Here is a 13227-nt window from a genome sequence, read left to right on the forward strand (position 1 = left end):
TGGTGATCCAGCTAAGCTTGTAGGCAAGGGCAGTCCCAAACTGTAAACAACACTTGCCAGCCCTTAGCAGCTTATATAGACTATCAGATGAGAGTGAAAGAGTGAGAAAAAAAAATGTTATTTAAACCAAAGTCTTTGTCTCTGAGTAGCAGCAGCCTAATCTGAATCTAGTATCACGTCCATGGTTGCCAGTTTATTTCAGTTCTATATCTATAACCATAAAGCTGGATTCAGTCCCCACAGACTCAGAATCCAGAGTTGTCACAGAAGCGGAGCTTCTCCCTAATCTCGTCAATCTGGAACACATGGGAAGCAATGTTGGCAAACAGGCACCTATATCTCAACCAAGAATGATTTAGCATTGTTTCTCTCTTTACCTGTTGTTTTGTTGTAGATGGCATTGTAATAAGCAAAGAAGGCTCGGAATTCCAATGGCCGGTAAGACAAAACTTTCAATACATTTGGTAAAAATCCTGTCTGCAGGGAAGAAAAGACAGGGTCACACAAAATGAAAACTAAGAGAAGAATAAACAGTAATCTGGTACTCCCCATATTGTCTGAATCCAGATGCACTCTTGGAAAGGTCATAGCCTTTTTATACATATCTTAACCTTTCAGGGTATTATAATTGTTATTTCTAAAGGTGTATAAAATGTCTTTTTGATACACAGTCTGATGAAGTTTAGGCAGTGAATGTAACAAAACAAATGAGACTTATTTGAATTTAGATTCTACTGTTTAGGTCCTACCTTTTACAGACGGGCTGGTGGCATTCATTATTTCTAAGAATTAAGTTAGTAACAAGCCCCAATATTAGTAAAGTATTTTGTAAGGTTCTTTCACATATTCAATCTCATTTATCCTCTAAACCTTGTAAGGTAGGCAAGGGAGCTATTATTATCCCTGGTTTACAGATAAGGAAACCAAGGCCCAGAACTGAAGGCCATACCTTGGGATTTTGAGTTTTCAGTGTGTTTTCTGATGGCACGCTATGGCAAACAACTGTCCATTTCTTCCCTCTTGACAACAGAATCTGGATGTTGTTCAGATATGAAGTTGTCATGGATTTCAGAACAGGTTAAACCCTTCTCCACACTAATGAGTGAATCCTGATTGTTCTAAATAAATTATGGTGATTTCATTCCACTTGTCAATGATAGGCTGAGAAATGGACATGTGACACCATGGTGGCTACTGAGAAATGAAGGGAAGTCAGCTGGGGGCCTTCCTGGCTCTCCAAAAGGAATATAAGGAAAGGGTATGCCCTCCTCACTCCTGTTAGAAGTTGTGCAAGGATGTAATGTTTGCTGATACTATAGTCATCTAATGACTATAGGGAATAAGTCTAACCAGCTATCACACTGAGGAAGATAGAGCTCAAAAAGGAAAGAATCTACTGGATACCTGCCTGTAATCCCAGTGATTTAGGAGGCTGAGGCAAAGGATCACAAGTTGAAGGCCAGCCTTGGCAACTCAGCAAGACCCGATCTCAAAATAAAATATAAAAAAGGGCTGGGATAGAGTGCTTGCTTAACATGTGTGAGGTCCTGAGTACCCAATTCCCAGTACCACACACATAAAAAAGGAAAAAAATCTAGTCCTTGATGGTAACAGTAAGCTACTGAATTTTAACAATATAGGAATTTCCCTACCGCTAGACCAGCAATTAAGTGTAACATTGAATTATCCTTACTGTTAAGCCAGCTAAATTGGATTTTCTATACAACTATAGCTGAAAGCACCCTAGCTGATAACAGATGCTAAAGGTTTGTTAGTGGTCTAAAAGACAGAGCATAAAGAACTATTTGTACTAACCAGGGAGAGTCTGGGGAGAGGGTTGGGAAATGGGAGAGGTGTGGAGAGCTGTTGACGGTGCCAAGGGCTCCAAACCTTTCCCACCAGAACATTTTAAAAAAATATTTTTTAGTTATAGATGGATGCAATATCTTTATTTTGTTTATTCATTTCTTTTTTTATGTGTGTGCCTTAAATGTGCGAGGCAAGCGCTCTGCCACTGAGCCACAACCCATCCCCAACAGCCATTTTTTTATCTTTCTATAATGGATTTCCATGCAATATTGTGTTTGGAAAGAAGTGCCACAAAATTCTACTACCAAGTTGGAACAACAAAGGTTTAGAACAAATGTATGTTTAAGGAAGCATCTTATAATTTGGCAGCATAGATCACACGCTTTAAAACTACCATCAGGGGGTCAGGTGTATGGTCATGCCTGTAATCCCCAATGGCTGGGGAGGCTGAGACAGCAGTTCAAGGCCAGCCTCAGCAACAGAAGGTGCTAAGCAACTCAATGAGACCCTGTGTCTAAATAAAAAACAAAAAAGGGCTGGGGATGTGGCTCAATGGTCAAGTGCCCCTGAGTTCAATTCCTGGTACCCCTCCCCCCAAAACAACTTCCATCAGGAAATAATATACAAAAAGATATATGTATAAACATAAATATGTATATATATGAAAAATACATATATACAAAAATTGTTACAAGTCCTAAAACTCTAAGATTTGGAGATTATTGAACTAAATTACAGTATCTCTGTTATACAATGCTATATCATGTAACCCTAAATAATGTTTTGACCTAGAAATCAAGATAACATGATCTCATTTTACAAAGTACATATATATATTTTTTTAAAAATATTTTTTAGATGTTGGTGAACCTTTATTTTATTCATTTATTTTTATGTGGTGCTGAGAATTCAACCCAGTGCCTCACACATGCTAGGCAAGCACTCTGCCACTAAGCCACAACCCCAGCCCTAAAAAAGTACATATATAGATTTATACAAACAAAATAGGGAAGAAGAAAACACCAAGATGCTAATAGTGGTTGACTTTGTATAGTGGAATCATATTTTTATTCTTTTTAAATTTTCTGCTTTTTGTCTACTTTTTCAATAATTTTTCTTTTTTTTTTTTTTGGTATTGGGGATTGAATCCAGGGGCACTTTGCCACTGAGCCATATTCCCAGACTTTTTTATTTTTAATTTTGAGATGGTATCACTAAGTTACTTAGGGCCTTGCTAAGTCGCTGAGGCTAGCCTCAAATTTGGAACACCCTGCCTTAGCCAGCCTCAAATTTGGAACTCTCCTGCCTCAGCCTCCCAAGTCACTGGGATTACAGGCATGCATCACCATCCCAGGCTTCAACATGGAATTTTTTATTTTTTGTACTGGGGATTGAACCCAGGGGCACTTAATCACTGAATCACATACCCAGCCTTTTAAAATATTTTATTTAAAGACAAGGTCTTGCTAAATTGCTTAGCACCTCGCTGTTGCTGTGGCTAACTTTGAATTTGTGATCCTCCTGCCTCAGTCTCCGAGCCACTGGGATTGCAGGCCTGCACCACCACATCTGGCTCAACATGTAATTTTTTATTATAATTTTTTTTTAAAGAAAGAGTGAGAGAGAGGAGAGAGAGGGAGAGAGAATTTTAATATTTATTTTTTAGTATTTGGCGGACATAACATCTTTGTCTGTATGTGGTGCTGAGGATCGAACCCGGGCCGTATGCATGCCAGGCAAGCGCGCTACCACTTGAGCCACATCCCCAGCCCTTTTATTATAATTTTTAAAGAAAAGAAAAAATACCTGTCACACTTGTTTAAGCAACTCCTCATATTCCAATGGTTTTATCTCAACACTACAGTGCCAAACAGAACTATAGAGTGCACCTCAGTCACTGGTGGGCAGAGAACTGAATGATAAAGAAAAGTCCCAGAACCCAAAAGGAAAAAAGGATGAGATAAACAGGACCCAAAGGAAGAGTCCATCCACAGTGGGGAAGTTGGACAGTTGGACAGGCTGTGGCAATTAGTACCAGGGGATTTCATTTAGGTAAGCAAGGTCTGCAATGGCTGTGACTCCCTGCACCAAGTGTGTCTCACCTTCTTTTCTATCTCCTCCATGAGCTCTACAATGTCAAAAGGCAGGTCCTTCTTGTAGGGAATAGGGTAACGACTGATGGGTTTGGACTTCTCTTCCTGCTGAGCCTCAAAAAGACGCAGGTTCAGGGTCACCACAGGCAACCTGTTCCAAACTCTACTTGTCACAAGGCGAAGAAAAGACTGAAAGGAAACAAACAGGCTGAGATGAGTTACTGAAGGAATGGCTGTATATCTGGGCTTAAAGGAGAGATGGAAAACAGGTTCCATCTCTTGGGCCAATTCCCACTGATCAGAAGTTACTGCCTTGAGGATCCAGAAAAGGATCATGGGCCCAACCTGAAACAATGCTGTAATCAGTTAGGAATGTCTGATGTGGGAATGGGTTATGGTGGCCCAAGTAATTTATATTTGCAATACTTGGTTAAAGTCCAGCCTAGTACTTCCTATTAGTAACATAATCTCCTGGGGTTCTTCATGGCTCTAGTGGCTCTTTTAAAGTCTATCAAGTGATTGCCAGGATTTTGTCATCCTCTGTCAACATTAACTATTATATAATGAGCACTTATGTACCAGGTGTTTGTTTTGGTACTGGAGATTGAGCCTAGGGTGCTCCACCACTGAGTTACTTCCCAACTCTTTTTATGTCTTAAAATTTTGAGACAGGGTCTCACTAGGTAACTAAGGGTTTTGCTAAGTTGGCCAGGTTGTTTCTCAAACTTGCAATCCTCCTGCCTCAGTCTCCTGCATTGCTGGGATTACAGGTGTGTGCCACTGTGCCCACCTATACCCAGTTGCTTTTTTTCATATATTCTCCAATACTCCCAGCAATCCTGCATTTTACAGATACGAAAACTAAGAATGAGAAAGGCCACACAGAGCTCAATGTTTGAGTTAGATTAAAATTCAGAACTGCCTAACTTTAGAATCTATGTTCTTCCCACTATGTAGCCCTGTCTTTTAAAAGGAAAAAAAAAAAGTAACAAAGTCACATTATTCTAAGTGAAAAGGGTGAAACAGAAAAAATCTGACTAGGCAGCCCTCTCATGCCTTTTATCATGTAAAGTTATAAGAATGCTACAAGAAAATCAAAGATTATGCCTTTCTAGAAAGCTCAATCTAGTTAGGTAACCCAAGGCTGTGAAAGATAATATAACAAAGGGCTTTCTGAAGCCAGGCTGCTTGGGTGAAAACCCGTTTCTGTCCTTTTAGTTTATTCTTTGGTAAAGTGTGGATGAAATACCAAATCACAGAGCTGTTGTGATGATTTAATGAATTTTTATATATATATATATATATATATATATATATATATAGCTTTTAAAATAGATCTTTGGGGCTGAGGATATAGCTCAGTTGGTAGAGTGCTTGCCTTGTGTGCACAAGGCTTTGGGTTTGATCCCCAACACCAAAAAAAAAAAAAAACCCAACCAAACAAATAAAATAAATCTTTGCACTTAGCAAATTCTATATATTTATTAAATAAAATGTTATAGGTTTAGAATAAGGGTGTCACTTTTTATTATTTTTAAATTTTCTGCTTATTTGATTTTTCAATAATTTTTCTTTTTTTGGTATTGAAGATTGAATTCAGAGGTGCTTCACCACTGAGCCATATTCCTAGATTTTTTTTATTTTTAATTTTGGGACAGTCTCATTAAGTTGCTTAGGGTCTTGCTAAGTTAGTATACTGTAGACCTATCAAATGACATCTGCTTACATATTTAAATGCTAGATACACAGAAAAGATCTGGGCAGCTCCCCTCACACCCTTGTGACAGTTACTTTTTTGTGTCAACCTTACTGGGCTAAGAAATGCCCAAACAGATAGCTGTTAAAACATTATTTCTGGGGGCTGGGGTTGTGGCTCAGTGGTAGATGCTTGCCTAACATGTGTGAGGCACTGGGTTTGATTCTCAGCACCATACATAAATAAGTAATTAAACTAAAGATCCATCAACAACTAATAAAAATATTTAAAAAAAACATTATTTCTGGGTGCACCTGTTAGGGTGTTTACAGAAAAAAATTGCCATTTGAATAAGTAGATTGAGTAAAGAAGATCCATCCTTACTAACTAGAAGAGCTCATCCTATGTGATCCCTAACAGAACAAGAAGGCAGAAGAAGGCAGATTCACTCTTTCTTCTTAAACTAGAATGCCCGAGTTCTCCTGCCCTTAGGCATCACAGATACTGGTTCTCAGTGGCTCCCATTCTCAGTTCTCAGCCTTCAGACTTGGACTGGGAGTTACATTATCAGCTTTGTTGGTTCTCAGGCCTTCCGACTTATATGAAATTATGCCACCTTCTTTCCTGATTCTCTAGCTTGCAAACCACAGATAGTGGAAATGCTCTATAATTGTGACCCAGTCTCAATTTAGGTGTCCTTTTATATCTGTATCTGTCTCCTATTGGTTCTGTTTCTCTGGAGAATGTTGAATAATACACCACGTGAGAACTCTCCATGAATGCCACCTACTGTAAGAGCCTGCCTCTTTGATGTTCATATCTGACACTTCATCTTTGTGCCAGCAATGTTCTCCCTACGAGTAAAGTCTAGGCTATGAAATTTTATAGCTCTGTTACCTCAGCTTTCTATATCCTCTAGCCAGTGTGGTGCAAATATCCAAGTCACCAGGCCAAATCCATTGGTCTCTAAAGCTTCCAGGGAAAAAAGCTCTGCTTCATACTTATACTATAGAGGATTTGGACTGGGAAGCCAAAAGTGAGGCAGTTTGCAATGACATCTGGGGCTGAAAAGTCATAAAGCAGAGTAAGACCAGGTGGAATCATGATGTACCATGAGCATATCAAAGGAGTGAGAGGCAGAAATTGTGCGAAAGCAGCAACTATGATGGGGAGAAAAGACTCAAGGTAGATGGGAGGAAGAAAGTTGTTAAGGACTGGGCCTGTGGGGCTGGGGATGTGGCTCAAGCGGTAGCGCGCTCACCTGGCATGCGTGCGGCCTGGGTTCGATCCTCAGCATCACATACAAACAAAAATGTTGTGTCTGCTGATAACTAAAATAAAATAAATATTAAAAAAAAAAGGACTGGGCCTGTGGCTCAATGGTAGAGCACCTGCCTTGCACATGTGAGGCACTGGGTTCGATCCTCAGCACCACATAAAAATAAATAAATAAAGGTATTGGGTCCAACTAAAAAATATATTTAAAAAACAAGAAAGTTGTTAATAGAAAGAGATGCAGATAGATAAAAAGATACTGAACTAGGAGACAAGACTTGTTCCTGGCAGATTTCCTGGGGCCTTGCTGCAGCAGTACCTGGAGGTATCAGAACAACTTGTCAGTTTCAGTTTCCATGTGGAATGATTTAATAATGCCTGAAACAGAGTCATGCACTGACAAGAAAAATTAGAATGAAACCAAGAAAGCAAATGGGTCCTTCAACTTCTATAATTCAAAGGAAACAATGGACTTAAGGAGTAAAGCACTCCTACCATATAACTTTGTGTTTTTTTTTTTTTTTTTGTGGGGGGCGGGTACCAGGGTTTGAACCCAGAGTTAAACCCTGGGCTTAACTAACTTAAGCACTGAGCCATATCACCAGCACTTTTTGTATTTTATTTAAAGATAGGGTCTTGCTGAGTTGCTTAGGGCCTCACTAAATTGCTGAGGCTGGCTTTGAACTCTTGATCCTCCTGCCCCAGTCTCCTAAGCCACTGGGATTACAGGTGTGTGACACTGTGCCCAGCCCATATAACTTTGTTTTAAAAATAAACAGAAAATACTCATATAATGCTTAGAACAGCTAAGAGTATTCTAAGTTGCTTTATATATATTTACTCAAAACTCAAGTTAACTTGGTACTGTTATTCTCTCCACTTTAGAAATGGGAAAGCATAGGCATAAAAAAGTTACCAAGTGTATAACTAGTAGAGCATGGATTCAGAGCCAGGCATCCAGCTCCAGAGTTCTCACTCAGAATCATGTACAGTACTGCATGTATGAGCACACTGCCAAGGATGGTAACTCAGCACTATTTCTTTAAAAACCTCTAAATCCAAGTCCATCTATAAATCTCAGGTCTTGTCCCCACTTTCCCCTAAATACTTTTTAACATTTTAATTCTGAACTGTGAGTAACTGTAATATCAATAAAAAGTACAACTTTTATTTGTTGAGTGAGTACTTCACTAGGCTTATTGATGGAGCCTCACAGGCGCTGACTCTAAACTACTGCTATAGTTTGGATTTGGAATGTCCCCAAAGGCTTATTTGTTAAAGGTTTAGTAGTCAGCCTGTGGCACTACTGGGAGGTAGTAGAACCCTTAGGAGGTGGGGTTTATTGGAAGGAAGTTAGGTCACTGATGGCATGCCCATGAAGGACGCATTGGGACCCTGGTCCTTCCTTTTTTTTTTTTTTTTGCTTCCTGGCTGCCACAAGGTGAGCAGATTTTCTCTCAAAGTGCTGCCTGTCATGAGGTACTGCCTTACCTCACCACAGGCTACAGATTGAAACCTCTGAAATCATGAGCCCTAACAAATCTTCTTGTAGTTGATTTTCTCAATCTTCTTGTAGTTGATTTTCTCAAGAATTTTGTCACAGCAATGCAAGGCTGAAGTAACAGAACTACCATATCTCTCTCCACTGGGGGAAATCATGGCTCAGCTACCATGAGGGAATACAAGCTTATATATTTTCAAGAGAAGCTGAATGTGAAAATTCAAAATGTGGCTTGTGGTCACCTACTTTGAGGGAGGTTGCAAGTTTGAGGCCAGCCTCAGCAATTTAGCAATGCCCTAAGCAACTTAGTGAAACCCTGCCTCAAAATTGAAAAAAAAAAAGAAAGAAAGAAAGAAAGAAAGAAAACTGGCTGGGATGTAGCTCTGTGGTGAAAGTGCCTCAGGGTTCAATCTCCAGTATTAAAACAAATTAAAAAAAAACAAAACAAGACACACAAATGGCCATTAGGTACAAGAAAACTTGCTCAGCATCATTTGAAATTAGGGGAATGCAAATTAAAACCACGAGATAATATTTCATACCCACTAGCATAGCTGTAATCAAAAAAGAAATAAAAATTGTGAGATGTGGAGAAACTGGGCCTGTACACAATGCCGATAAAAATATAAAACGGTGTAGCTGTTTTAGAGAAATTTGATAAGTTTTTTAAGAAGCTAAATGTAAATTTATCATATAGTCCAGCATTTCTACTCCTAGGGAACTATCTATCCAGTACAAATAAACATATAGCTCTCCACAAAGACTTGTATAAAAATAATCATAGCATTAATAATAAAAAAGGAGAAAGAACCCAAAAGTCCACAGACTCCTGAATGGATAAACAAAATGTGGTGTACTGATACAATATACTACTATTCAGAATTTAAAAGAAATGAATTAATACATGCTACAAATATGTACAAAATTTTAAAAATTAAGTTAAAGAAGCCAGACCAAAAACTTTATATTATTCAATCTCATCTATATGAAACACTCAAAAGAGGTACACTACAGAGACAGAAACTAAATTAGCAGTTGGGTAAGGCTGGGGTAGGAAAGGAATTGATTGCAAATGGGTACAAAGGATCTTTTAGTGTGACAAATATTCTAAAACTGTCTTTTTTATAATTGCTTCCTAGTGGGGTTGAGACAGTTTCTCATTGTGGTTTTACTTACATTTACTAGATGACTAATAATATAAGCATATTTTGTGCTTTTATTGGCTATTTATCTATTATTTGAAGAAATATCTTTGGTCCTTTCCCCATTTCTAAACTGAAAAATTTATATCTTTATTATTGAGTTTTAAATGTTCTTTATATATTCTAGATACATGTCCTTTATCAGTTATGATTCTTCATATATTTTCTCCCATTCCATTGGGTTTTCTGTTCTAATTTTATGAAGTCTAATTTTTCTATTTTTTTCTTTTGATGCTTGTGTTTTTGGTAGTGTCATATCTAAGAAACTACCATCAGAATTGTCTCTATGTTTTCTTCCAAGAGTTTTATAATTTTAGTTCTAACTTTTAGATCGTTGATCTATTTAGAGATAATTTTTGTATTTAGTTTAATATGGTCCAACTTTGTTCTTCTGCATGTAGCTACCTAGTTTTCCAAATATCATTTGTTGAAAAGACTTTTTTCCCCCACTGAATCATCTTGGCATCCCTGCCCAAAATCAATTGAGCATTAAGTATAGGGTTTATTTCTATGATCTTAATTCTATTCCATTGATCTATGTATAATGAGTATTCCAGGAAAAACACTGTCTTGATTATTGTAGACTTGTGATAAAATTTTGAAATCAGAAACATAAATCCTTCAACTTCTTAAACATTGTTTTGGTTATTCTGGATCCCTTAAATTTTCATATGAATTTTAGGAATAGTTTGTCAGTTTCTGTCATAAAGCCATTTGGGACAGTGGTTGTGACTAGGTCAAATCTTTATATAAAGTTGGAGAGTATCATTGTCTTAACAATATTGACTCTCCTCATGTATGAACATAGGGTGCATTTCCAGCTATTTGCATCTTGTTTATTTCAACAATGTTTTGTAAGTTTTCAGAGTATAAATTTGGTAGGTCTTTTTGTTAAATTCTCAAATGTTTTATTCTCTTTACATGCTACAAATATGTACAAAATTTTAAAAATTAAGTGAAAGAAGTCAGACCAAAAACTATATATTACTCAATCCCATCTATATGAAATATTTTATAGTAGTATTTATTATACTACTATAAATGGGATTTTAAAATTTCATTTTTGGGTTGTTCATTTCAAACTAATAGAAATACAATTGAATTTTGTATATGTTCTTTAATTCTAAAACCTCAGTGAACTTTTTAATTGTAATTTATATGATATTAGCTGCGGGTTTTTCATAGATGACCTTCATCAGGTGAAGAAAGTTCCTTTCTAATCCCAGTTTAGTTTGTTTTAAATCACAATTTGTCAAATGCTTTATCTGCAACTACTGAAATTTTTTTTTTATTGAACTTGGACATTAGACCACTGAGCCACATCCTCAGCCCCATTTTGTATTTTATTTAGAGAAAGGGTCTCACTGAGTTGCTTAGTGCCTCCCCATTGCTGAGGCTGCTTTGAACTCAGATCCTCTTGCCTTAGCTTCCCAAGCTGCTGGGGTTACAGGCATGTGTTACTGTGCCCAGCTAGAGATTCTTTTTTAAATGTGTGATATTATTCACCAGTGAAACCATCTGGGCCCGGGCAGACTTTATTTGATTGCTGTTACTGATGAGTTGGCTCATAAACCTCACCAGTGTACTGCCTCTCAACACCAAAATCACCTTCACTGCCTGCTCTAGAAAATGCATTTGAGTTTTAAAATATTTTTTTCAGTGCCTACTTCTGCTTTGCTTGGAAACCCAAAACATCCAGCAGCCAAGTTTTCCCTGGCATTCTATTGGGCAGCTTTGTGACAGAGGCTTCCAGGAGCTCCCTTCCAATGAATAACTGTCTTCAGCATTTCTTCAGCAAAGTTCTGGAGGGTAGACTTGTGTAAAGTTTCGCTGGCATATCCTCAGTCATTTGCTGCTATTTAATGAGCCATGGCCAGCCATACCTGTTCCCAAAAGATCTTGATCACTGCTACTTGGGGAGGGATAGAGCTCTTCTTTGCATATTACATCTCCACAACAGAGGTATAATGGTCATTCTCTTATATCTGATATTCCTGTTCTGTTTCTTTGTAATATTGGGGATTGGACTCAGGAGTGCTATACCTCTGAGCTAAATTCCCAGTCCTCCTTATTTTGGCTGGCCTCAAACATGATCCTTCTGTCTCAGACTTCCAAGTATTTGGGATTACAGGCATGTGCCACTGTACCTGGCTCGTTCTTGTACTCTTTAATGCTCCCTTTAATTCTTACTAGCCATTCCCTCATTATTCTAATGCCCTATTCTAGTAATTCTTTAATCTTTCCTTTTCAAAGTACTGTGGTTTTTTTTTTCTCTTGAATATATTCTGACTGATAGACACTATGCTTTTTCATGTCTTCCTATATGTTTGGGCCTGGTATATAGAAAACACTCTATGTGTATAATCCAATAATAGGATCATGACCCAAGATGTTCATAGGCAGTTTTTATTATTTTAAGTTCTTTCTTTTTAAAAATTTTTATAGTTGTAGATAGACAGAAGGCCTTTATTTTATTGGTTTATTTATTTTTTATGTTTGTTTTTAAATTATAGGTGGATATCTTTATTTTTATGTGCTGCTGAGGATCGAACCCAGTGGCTCACACATGCTAGGTGAGCGCCCTACCTCTGAGCCACAATACCAGCCTTTTTTTGATTATTTTTATGTGGTGCTGAGGATCGAACCCAGTGCTTCACACATGCAAGGCAAGTGCTCTGCCACTGAGCTACAGCCCCAGCCCTTCCTTTCTTTTGCCTCCTTTAGGACACATATCTTGACCCCTAACCCCCAAACCCAGGCATGTAGAGAGAACCATTTCATCCTCTGTACTGGGTGTGGGAGGATGCTCTAATCAGTTTTTGTTTTTTCCAGCCCCATAGCAGTGGGTATCTGCTGGCAAAGACAATGAACTCTCCCAGGGCAGGGACCGGGATTCAGCTGCCTGCCCAGCTCAATTTCTATTCGGAGCAAATGCGCAAAAAAAGCTTTGAAAGCAAAAAAAGCCCAACTTCGCCAGTAAGCAGTGAAAAACAACTGTGAGATGTCATCTTTCCAACTCCTAAAGTAGCAAAAATTTCCGAAAAGTAATTTCTGGAAAAGAATCTGGAAGGTTTTGGTCATTCCCTGCAGGAAATACTCGCTATGAGTAGATGAAGGCCAGAGGTATCGGGGCGCATTGGTCTTGACTGCAGGGCTCCAAAACCACAAGCCTCTAGGAGAGAACAGGCCTAATCCACTTGGGCCATCCAACGGCCTCAGATTTTCTATTTCTCAATCACCGCGGCCACTTTTACCACCAGAAAAGGGAACAGGTGTTGTTCCAAAATGTGAACTATAACTGCGAACCCATCGGAAAATAGGGCAGGCCTACGCGCCTTTAAGTCCAAGGAGGCAGCCCGGAGCCGCCCACAGATCCCAGGACCTCGGGATCCCACCTGCCGCACGCGGGAGGAATTCCGCCAACCCGCCCCGCGCGCTCCCACTCACCGGCTGCCTCAAGGCGCCGAGGCAGCGAAGCACCGACATGGCGGTGCTTGGCACTCGGCACTCTAGTGTGAGCAGGCAGCCTTCCGGTGTGATGGACCCTCTGGGCGTCGGGGTGGGTGCTGCCCGCGAGGCGCTGGGGCTCCGCCCCCGAATTTCCGGTGTCGGGTGACTCCGCACCTGCTTTGCCTTCGAAGCTAGCTGGGT

This window comes from Callospermophilus lateralis, chromosome 2, assembly GCF_048772815.1.
Source record: "Callospermophilus lateralis isolate mCalLat2 chromosome 2, mCalLat2.hap1, whole genome shotgun sequence".
NCBI classification, from domain to species: domain Eukaryota; kingdom Metazoa; phylum Chordata; class Mammalia; order Rodentia; family Sciuridae; genus Callospermophilus; species Callospermophilus lateralis.